Here is a 10,922-nt window from a genome sequence, read left to right as displayed (position 1 = left end):
CACTCAAATTTAATTTACGCTGTCTTTTTTTCCCTGTATTTGACTCCCTCCACTAACCTTCTCCTCACACTTGCCATCCTTCCTTCACTTCTCCTCAAGCATTTGACTACTTCAGAGGCAAGGTGGATGCCACCCACAAGGAGATTCCTTCTGTCCCTTCCCCCTTCTCTCCTTCTACCTAATTCTCCTTCTGCATTTGACTCCTTTTCTTCTCTTACAGAGCTGGAAGCTAATCATCTTCTCTTCTCCCTCTACCACATGCCCTCTAGATCGTATCCCCTCACACCTTACTGCATCTCTTAGTCCCCACTCTCACCCACATCTTCAATTCCTCCCTATTCTCTGGCTCTTTACCCTCTTACTTTAAGCCTGTAGTGGTCACCCTTTTCTCAGAAACAACCTACACCCTATGTGCCTTACTAACTACCGCCCTGTATCCCTCCTGCTGTTTGTCTCCTAATTGCTAGAATGTCCACATTCTTAAATCACATTCCCTCCTGGATCCTTTACAACCTGCCTTTCGTACAGCTCGTTCTACAGACTGTGCTTAAAGCAAATTCCCAAGGTCACTTTTCCCTACTAATCCTACTTGATCTATCTGCTGCGTTTGATGCTCTCAATCACTCTCCTCCTTCATATTCTAAACTCTCTCTTGGTATCCGTAACACAGTTCTATCCTGGTTTTCATCATAACTTTCCTGTCACACATTCTCCATCTCTGTTGCTAACATGTCTTCGTCTTCTATTGATCTGTCTGTGGGTATACATCAGGGCTCTGTTCTGAGATCTCTCTTTCTCTCTACATACTATCATTTGGTGACCTCATCAACTCTTTGTGACAATCCTATAAATAACAAATACAAATATCAGGTCATGGGAATAAGTGATTTGGACATAAAAGTAACATTTCGGAAGTGTGGACAACTAATACATCTTGTAGATTGCCTTTACAGTGTGATGTCATTGATTCAGTAGATTGTGTGCAGACCAGGACTGCAGTACAGTGTCACTCACATGGATGACTTGCGTGGTAGAAGCTCAAGAACAAGGATGTCAAACTCCAGTCCTCGAGGGCAGCAAACAGGCCAGGTTTTCAGGATATCCCTACTGAAAACCTGGCCTGTTTGGGACCCTCGAGGACTGGAGTTTGACATGCATGCTCTAGAAGGAGCACAGCTGTGGGTGGGAGGTGGATTTGCTTTGCATCAAATGGTTTGGAGCAAGGTTTATTGTATGTATTATCATAATAACAATGCAATGCTTAACTTTTATTTCAGGAGGGATGACTGCAGAACAGAAGTGAATATTGAAGCCATGTGTTCCTTTTCTTGCAAAAGAGAAAATTTGAAGGACAGTTGAAGAGAAGGAAAATTACTACACAGAGACAGATAAGCAATGTGTATATTTCTCATTTACCATTTAGTATTTGTCGTTTTATTGACTCCACACAATCCGGCTGCTACGGGTTTCACATTGAATATTTTCATCTCTACTCTACCCCTTCCTGTGATCTGAACCATGCAAGTTTTCGTTGATTCAATACATCATGAGTAGAGGGTGGCTACAGTATGAAGTAAAGACCCAAGGACCACATCTACTACCATTCATAACAAGAACATGTGCAGTAGCGCACAGCTGCAGTTCTATGTGATTGTTATGAAAGGTTGAGGTGGTTCAATTCTATGAATCTGGAGTGGGATGGATCCTGTTTGCATCATATGGTTTCATCTAGGCCAGTAGATTATATAACTCTCAGTACAGGTTACACATGGCATCAGTATTAGTGATTTAAAGAGGAGGAAAGCTTCAATGTGGAGAACAAAGCCAAGTAATGTTGAAGTTACTCCTTTTACCATTTACTTGGTCAGTCTGTACTGTCTACTCTCCACACAGCTGCTAAGGATCTTCCATTTTAAATACTTTCACCTCCTATTCTGCACTGCTTTGCTGCCCATTATTCAGAGATGCGTTCCAGTCATGTTTAGCACTCTGAATCTCTCTGCAGTCATTGGTTCAGCACATCATGGGTAGAGCATGGCTACAGATACAGCAAGCTATTATTATTTTACCGGCTGATCACCCATAATATTGCATTAAAACATAGAATATCACTTAATTTCCAAAAGATTCAGTGATGCTGATAATGCAGAATCTCACAACATTTCCCATCATAATGCCATAATGCACAAGTGGGAGAAATAATCCTTGCTATATCTGTACATTGTGTGACGTATTACCTCAATGACCAATGAGAGCAAGTACATCTTCTGTATAGAGCGGCTGTGTTATGATGCAGTTATTGATCATCATTGACATAATCACAAGAATCTTATGCAAAGGGAAATTGTCCGCAGCGAAGTGAGATTTCAGCCCCCACACGTCTGTAATATTAATGCAATGTCTTACTTTTGTTGCAGTGAACACTGAAGAGACGGATCTACTACAACACTGTACAGGATGAGCATACGCTACAAGCAGCAAAATGATCTTGCAGTTGACAGTATGTTGTTCTGGTAATGTGCACAATTATTATTTATGGGCTACACACCACAGTGCTGGACATATTCTGTTAACTTCAACTCTACTCCTAACATGGAGATGTCTTCCTGGTGTTACTGATTCAGTACATCATATGCACAGTGTGGTTATGATATGATGGATTGATTTAATGAACCCACCAACCAATGATGACATCTGCATCATCTTCTGTAAAGTGCAGCTACAGCATGATATTATCAGCATTTGGTGCGGTATAATCAGAGGTATCTATGTGCTTTTGTGCCTGTTTTAAGTCCTCCAGCTTAACGCCCCTACACCTCCCACTACACAGGCATACTTACTTATGCATACACTGACATCTGGCATACCTACACACACCCCAGGGCCACTTCCTTCCCCTGATGTCAGGGAGAGGATGGGCATGCAGAGTGCAGTAAGTCTCCACGTTACTCTGGCCAACAGTCTTGGCCTACCTCCAGCATCTGTCACCCACAACATCTGTTCCCTCCTTGTAAAGTGCTGAACTATCTCACCTGGGTCAGTGCTATAGCTGATCACAGTGCCCGATCAAGATGTCACTGTGACAGGCAGCAGTGCAGATTGACCGGTCAATCAATGCAGTGCCGCAACATATGCACTAAATGAGATTTCCGTGCCCCCAGTCAGGTTACTCCCTGGGCAGTGACCCTGCTCACACCCTCCCCTAGTTCCACCTCTGATCACAATTATCTCTCTTGGAGAGTGTAGCAAATTGGAGTTGGGGGAATCTCACCTCTGCCATGCATGGTCACAATCTGGGCACAGGACCCAAATAGTGGGCAATGTGGCACTTCTTACAGTAGAGAATAAGTAACTTTATTCTTTACTTGTGTATTAAGGACCTTATTTGCATTAAATTCAGTCCACATGGGACCAAGACTTTCTGGCTTACTGAACAAAGTGGAATTGTTTCGTAGAGGGTGGAGAATTGTATTTTATCTGAAATTACCCCCTCTGCACAAAATACAAACAATTATACCCATACAAGTACCTTGTGGAAGTTGTTGCCCTCTATCTTCCTGTGGTCTCTCCCTGTTTCTCACCGTGCCTCCTCCCATTTCCTTGCACCTCTGCGTCTCCGCATATATCCCTATACTCAGAGCCGGCTCCGGTCAGTGACATGGGATGCCCAAATATGAGCATACCCATATATGGGCATCCATGCCACTGACCGGAGCCCGCTCTGTTGCGGATATGGAGAGAGACTGGGAGATTTACATCCCCTTATAATTCATATGGTGCATAGTACCGGCACGTATTGTTTTACCGGTACTGTGTACCTTCTTACTTTCACACTGGTACAGTATGTGCTGCAGTGGGACTGAGAGGGATATATTGGTAACACATAGTCATTGGTGGGGGAATTCAATCCATTTTGAAAATAGTAATGCATTGTTTTTTACTTTTTTTTTTGCAGTAATGAAGAATGAAAAAGTTCTGTTAAAATTGAATTGGACGTGAACTGGATTCAGCATTTCATCATCAACTCTGCACCAGTGTGAATTGACGTTCTTTAATGTTCTGACAAGGTACATGCAACATCTCTTCCTCTACCCCTACACCACCCTCTGCCTCTTGCCTCTCTCTCCACCTCCCTGCTAAGCGTATTAACCCATCTAATGTAATCCACATTCCTTGTCTCACTTTACTCTTCCCTTCTCACGTGCCCTCTGGAATGTCTGCTCTACGACTAACATGGTCTATTTGTACATGACCTCTTCTGCTCTCATCATCCACCACTTCTCATTCCCCTCACCCCTGTCCTACTCGATACCTCAGCTTAATTGAACTCTCTCCTCTGACATCTACCCTTATCTCTAACCTCTCCTCACTTTCTGCTTAAACTAACTATCTTGTTAACTCTTACAATGCTATCATCTCCTCCTCCCTCCTCCTCCATCATCTATATGCCCCTTCTAGGCTCTGACACACTCATCCCTCTAAGGCCGTGATTATCATGGGCACACGCTTGGTCGTCCACAGTGCGTGCGAGCGATGCAGGGCTTCCCCGTCGCCTCGGACCTCAGTGCGGGGATTGCTGGAGCGACAGGCATGCGCTAACTTTGCCTTCTGTTGCGTGCTTACTATAGACGCAGCCTAACCCATGCATTGGTTTAATTCACAAGCACGCTCTCATCACACTTCATCACATCACACTGCTGCTCTTAACACCTATGGAGGAAATCTCACAGTCTGATTTTCTACACTAAACCTTTGTCCTGTTCTGTAAAACTCTGCTCCTTTTTTTAAGGTCAAACACTACTTTTTCCTCACTCATCAACACTCCAATTTAATTCACACTGTCTTCTATGTATTTGAGTCCCACCACTGACTTTCTCCTCCCACTTAACATCCATCCTTTATTTCTCCTCAAGCCTTTGCTCACTTGAGGCAAGGTGGATGCCATCCACAAGTAGATTCGTTCTCTCCCTTCCCCCTCTCTCTTTTTCTATCTAGATCTCATTGCACTCTTGACTCCTTTTCTCCTGTCACAAAGCTGGAACCTGATCTTCTCTTCTCCCTCTACCACATGCCCTCTCAATCCTATATTCTCACTCTCACTCTCACCCACATCTTCAATTCCTCCATATCCTTTGGCTCTTTCAACTCTTCCTTTTAAGCATGCAGTGGTCACCCCTATTCTCAAAAATAACCTTGACCTTGTGTGAATTTCTAACTATCGCCCTGTATCCGTCCTACCATTTGCCTCCTAATTGCTAGAACGTCTTGTGATCTCCGTTTGATCAACATTCTTAAATCACATGCTCCTCTGGGCCCTTCACAATCTGCCTTTCCCAATGTAACCAATTATGTACATAAAGAAAATTCCCAAGGTCCATTTTACTTACTAATCCTGCTTGATCTCTCTTCTGCTTTTGATACTGTCAATCACTCTTCTCATTCATATTCTAAACTCTTTCTTCGTATCCGCAGCAAACTTATATCCTGGTTTTCATCATACTTCTCCATCACACATTCTCCATCTCTGTTGCTAACGTGTCTTTGTCTCCTGTTGTTTTGTCTGTTGGTATACCTCAGGACTCTGTTCTGGGACCTCTCTCACTACATACTATCACTAGTTGACCTTATCAACTATTTTGGCCCTTGATATCATCTCTATGCAGATGATACACACACCTATCCACCCTACCGTCACTCCTGCAATTTAGTTCCTAGTTTCGGGTGGCCTCCTGGCTATATCCTCCATGGATGACACTCTTCTGCCTTAAACCTAATGTCTAAAACTGAGCTCCTCATATTTCCCCCTAAATCTGGCCTAATATCACCTTTCTCCATCGCAGTAAACAGTACTACCATCATCCTGTCATGAAAGCACATTGCCTAGGAGTAACATTTGACTCTTCCCTTTCCATCTTCATTCACGACACTGGCTAAAGTTTGTTGATTCTTTCTCTGTAATATTTCCAAGATTTGCCCTTTTCTCTGTCAATCTACTGCTAAAACGCCAATGCATGCCCTTATCGTATGGGTTAACATACTGCTAACAGGGCTCCCTGCTTCACAACTTTCTCATTTGCAATCTATCCAAAACTCTGCTGCTTGAATAATTTCCCTTTCTCCCACAACAGTATCTGCTCATCTCCTCCTCCTTAAATCCCTCTCCTTGCTTCCCATCAAGTTTCAGATCACCTACAAAGTTCTCCTCCTTACCTTTTTGTTAAGGTTCTCTATTAGTGGTGTACCGAGTACCCGGCGTTACCCGACACATTTCCAGCTACCCGGACATTACTCGAAACCGGCCACTGAGAAGTGGACTTGGCCGGGTAATACCCGGCGTCGGGTAATGTCAGGGCAGCTGGAAATAATCTTTTATACTTACCTTTCCTAAGACATCTAGGATCAGCAGCAGCAGTCCTCTGATGTTGGCAGCATCAGAGGTGTCTTCACCTGGCGGGGGGAGCTGCAGGAATCACTTCCACAGCACCGAAGCAGGTAAGCTGTGTCTGTGAGCCTGCAGCTCCCCCGCCGGCTGAAGACACCACAGATGCTGCCACCGTCACAGGACTGCTGCTGATCCTAGATGTCACTGCCACCCGGAAGGTAAGTGCCAAACCGTGTACCCGACCGGGTAGAACCTTTCATTTTGGCCGGGTACCCGTTACCCATTTTTTTATAGTTGAGGACCCAGTCCAACACTATTCTCTATTCATCTGCTCCTTCCTACATATCATCTTTGGTCTCGTTATGCCCTTCCTCGTCTCCTAAGCTCTACTAATAACTGTCTCCATTATACTTCTTACACCTCTACTGCGCACTCGCTCTCTTGCCTGAAACCCTTTCCCATCAATTTACCTGTGAAACTCACACACACTCAGTATATGCCAACATACCCTCTTCCACCCACATTTAAGATCAACCTTAAAATTCACAACTTAAATGAAGCATTTCAATAGCTTTTACTCGTTGCTACTGTCACTCATTCAGTCACTAACTATTGTTCCCAAGAAGTGCTTTATACTACAAGTACCCACCATTAAGGACAAGCATTGTCATCTACTGCACTTGTTCCCCCACCTGTTGTCTCTCTATAAGTCTCCTTACATTTCTCTTAGATTGTAAACTACCCAGGACAGGGATTTACTTTCCTATTGTCTGTTTTTGTTTGTTGAACTTATTGTATAATAATTTCCTGTACTTTTTGGTCTCTCTTGTAAAGCGCTGAGTACACAATGGGTGGTATATAAATAGAGATATATGCAGAGTCTAGAGACAAGGCACACGTGTATAGGTAGCTACAGTTTATCCGGGACCGTATGCATCCTTGAAGTGCCTGTCCCAGTTATTTTCTATTGATTGCAATGTAGGAGTGTCTGTCCTGTCTTATTTTTTTTATTATTATTATTATTATTATTATTATTATTATTATTATTATTATTATATATACAAAGATATATACAAAGATTGTTTCCTGTCGTTAGCATGACATTGTGTGACACAGTGTGATGTCATTGATTCAGTAGATTGTGTGCAGACCGGGACTGCAGTACAGTTTCACTGACATGAATAACTTGTGTGGTAGAAGCTCTAGAAGGAGCACAGCTGTGGGAGGGAGGTGGATTTGCTTTGTATCACATGGTTTGGAGCAAGGTTCATTGTATGTATCGTCAATAATAATTATAATAATAATAATGCAATGCTTAACTTTTTTATTTCAAGAGGAAAGACTGCAGAACAGAAGTGAATATTGAAGCCATGTGTTCATTTTCTTGCAAAATAGAAAATTGAAGGACAGTTGAAGAGGAGGAAAATGACTACACAGAGACAGATAAGCAATGTGTATATTTCTCATTTAGTATTTGTCGTTTTATTGACTCCAAAAAATCCGGCTGCTAAGGGTTTCGCATTGGACATATTCACCTCTACTCCACCCCTTCCTGTGATCTGTACCATGCAGATTTTTGTTGATTCAATACATCATGAATAGAGTGTGGCTACAGTATGAAGTACTGACCCAAGGACCACATCTACTACCATTCATAACAAGAACATGTGCAGTAGCGCACTGCTGCAGTTCTATGTTATTGCTATGAAAGGTTGAGGTGGTGCAATCATATGAATCTTGAGTGGGAGGGATCCTGTTTGCATCATTTAATTTGATCTAGGCCAGTAGAGTATATAACTCTCAGTACAGGTTACATATGGCATCAGTATTAGTGATTTAAAGAACAGAAAAACAGGAGTGGAGAACAAAACCAAGTAATGTTGAAGTTACTACTTTTTACTATTTACTTGGTCAGTCTGTACTGTCTACTCCCCACACAGCTGCTAAGGGTTTCCATTTGAGATACATTCACCTTCTACTCTGCACTACTGTGCTACCCTCTATTCAGAGATGAGTTCAAGTCATGTTTACCACTCTAAATCGCTCTGCAGTCATTGATTCAGCACATCATGGGTAGAGCATGGCTATAGATACAGCAAGCTTTATTTTACCCTAATATTGCATCAAAAAATAGAATATCACTCAGTTTCCTACAGATTTACTGATGCTGATAATGCAGAATCTCACCCTCCCATCATAATACACCAGAGGAAGAAATAATCCTTGCTATATATGTACATTGTGTGACATATTGCCTCCATGACCATTGATGGCAAATACATATTCTGTATAGAGCAGCTGTGTTATGATGTAGTTGTTATTGATCATCATTGAGATATAATCACAAGAATCTTATGCAAAGGGAAACTGTCATTAGCATAGTGGGATTTCAGCCCCCAAACTTCTGTAATATTAATGCAATGTCTTACTTTTATTGCAGTGAACACCGAAGAGACGGATCTACTACAACAGCAAAATGATCATGCAGTTGACAATATGTTGTTCTGGTAATGTGCACAATTATTATGTATGGGCTCCACACCACAGTGCTGGACATATTTTGTTAACTTCAACACTACCCCTACCATGGAGATGTCTTCCTGTGATTGGTGTTACTGATTCAGTACATCATATGCACAGTGTGGCTATTATATGATGGATTGATTTAATGAACCCACCAAACACTGATGACATCTGTATCATCTTCTGTAAAGTGCATCTACAGCAGGATATTATCAGCATTTGGGGTGATATAATCAGAGGCATCTATGTGCTTTTGTGCTGGGTAAAGTCCTCCAGCTGAACCGCCCCCCGCCCCCCACCCCCCTACACCTCCTGCCACACAGGCAAACTTACTTACACACACAGCACACTTACTTATGCACACTGACACTTGGCATACCTACACACACACACCCCACAGCCACTGGCATGCATGCAGAGTCCTGGGCATGCAGGATGGGCATGCAGAGTACAGAATATCTCCACCTTGCTCTGGCCCGTACTCTTGGCCTACCCCCAGCATCTGTCACCCACAACCTCTTTTCCCTCCCTGTAAATTGCTGCACTAACACACCTTGGTCAGCGCTGCAACCGATCACAGCACCGGATCATGTCACTGTGATAGGAAGCAGTGCTAATTGACCGGTCAATCAATGCCACGTGGCAACATACGCACCAAAAGAGATTTCCATGCCCCCTGACAGGCTACTCCCTGGGCAGTGACCCTGCTCATCTTCCACCTCTGATCACAATATTCTCTCTTGGAGAGTGTAGCAAATTGGAGTTGGGGGAATTTCACCTCTGCAGTGCATGTAGAGTCCTGTATGCAGAGTACAGAAAGTCTCCACCTTAGTCTGGCCCGTACTCTTGGCCTACCCACAGCATCTGTCACCCACAAATAATACATACACTAATACTCCCCACAATACACACTTTAATACCTCCTCAATAATAATCTCCCCAATAATATTATAGTCTTAAACACAATATACACAATACCCCCTAACACAAGATACCCAATCTAACACTCTCCTCTGCACCTCAACATAATATACACACTATAATACCCTACACACAATATAATACTCCCACACACACACAATATACACACTATCCTCCTACCGCCATAAAACACAACCAATAATACACACACACTTTGTGGATGTTGGGACCAGCTCCTTGCATGCACCAGTGAAAGAGAGAGGCCTGCCATCCGTGCCTCCCTCCGTTTCCCATCTTCTCCCTGTCTCTCTCCCTCCCTTTCTTTGCATCTCCCTGCATCTTTGCGTATACCCAGTCAGTGACGGCTCCGGTCACGTGATGCCTTAATATGGGCTTATCCATATATCTGTTGCAGAGATGGAGAGAGACCTGGAGATTTTACATTTCCTTATAATTCATATTGGTACTTAGTACGGGCACTTATTGTTTTATCAGTACTGGGTACCTGACCGTACTGGCCTACGAGTGAGAAGGCAATATTGGCATCACACAGTTACTGTTGAATATGTCATTCAATCCATTTTGAAAATAGTAATGCAATGTGGTTTTGTTTTGTTTGCTTTTTGCAGTAATGAAGAATGAAAAAGTTATATTAAAATTAAATTGGAGGGGAACTGGATTCAGCATTTCTTCATGAACTCTGCACTTGTGAGCATTGACCTTCTTGAGTGCCCTGACAGGTACACGCAACTTTAAGACTATAATCTTCATCAACTGCTGTGCAAGCTTTCGTGCTATACCTCCCCCTCCGGTTTTGATTTATACATTTGCTCTCTCAATTCATGTCCTCTAATATCTGGAGGCTCTCTCCTAGCATTTCTCTCTACCACAGCACGTCATCCCAATGTAACCTCTCTTGTTCTTTCTGTTTACTGTTTCCTCACTGCTCTGTAAAACTTTTCTAATTTCTCTAACTTCCACACTCCTGCTTTTATCCACATGTTCTATACACTTTCCTTCCCCTACCTTTGCATGTGTCTACACAAAGCACCATTTGTACAGACCTCTATTGCAGCTATTTCTGCACTGCTCAATG

General features: G+C 42.9%; 1 long non-coding RNA gene across 1 annotated transcript; it reads left to right on the top strand.

Annotated features, from left to right (window-relative positions):
* Nucleotides 1-3,964: 3,964 nt before the first annotated feature.
* LOC142481339 (uncharacterized) lies at nt 3,965-10,561 on the top strand. Its single transcript, XR_012795750.1, has 4 exons — nt 3,965-4,067; nt 7,717-7,834; nt 8,823-8,889; nt 10,456-10,561. It is a non-coding gene; the product is annotated as an uncharacterized LOC142481339 (long non-coding RNA).
* The last annotated feature ends 361 nt before the right edge of the window (nt 10,562-10,922 follow it).

This window comes from Ascaphus truei, unplaced genomic scaffold (genome assembly GCF_040206685.1).
Source record: "Ascaphus truei isolate aAscTru1 unplaced genomic scaffold, aAscTru1.hap1 HAP1_SCAFFOLD_2542, whole genome shotgun sequence".
Classification (NCBI taxonomy): domain Eukaryota; kingdom Metazoa; phylum Chordata; class Amphibia; order Anura; family Ascaphidae; genus Ascaphus; species Ascaphus truei.
The sequence above is the reverse complement of the archived record's forward strand: the minus strand, read 5'-3'. Positions and strand labels throughout refer to the sequence as shown.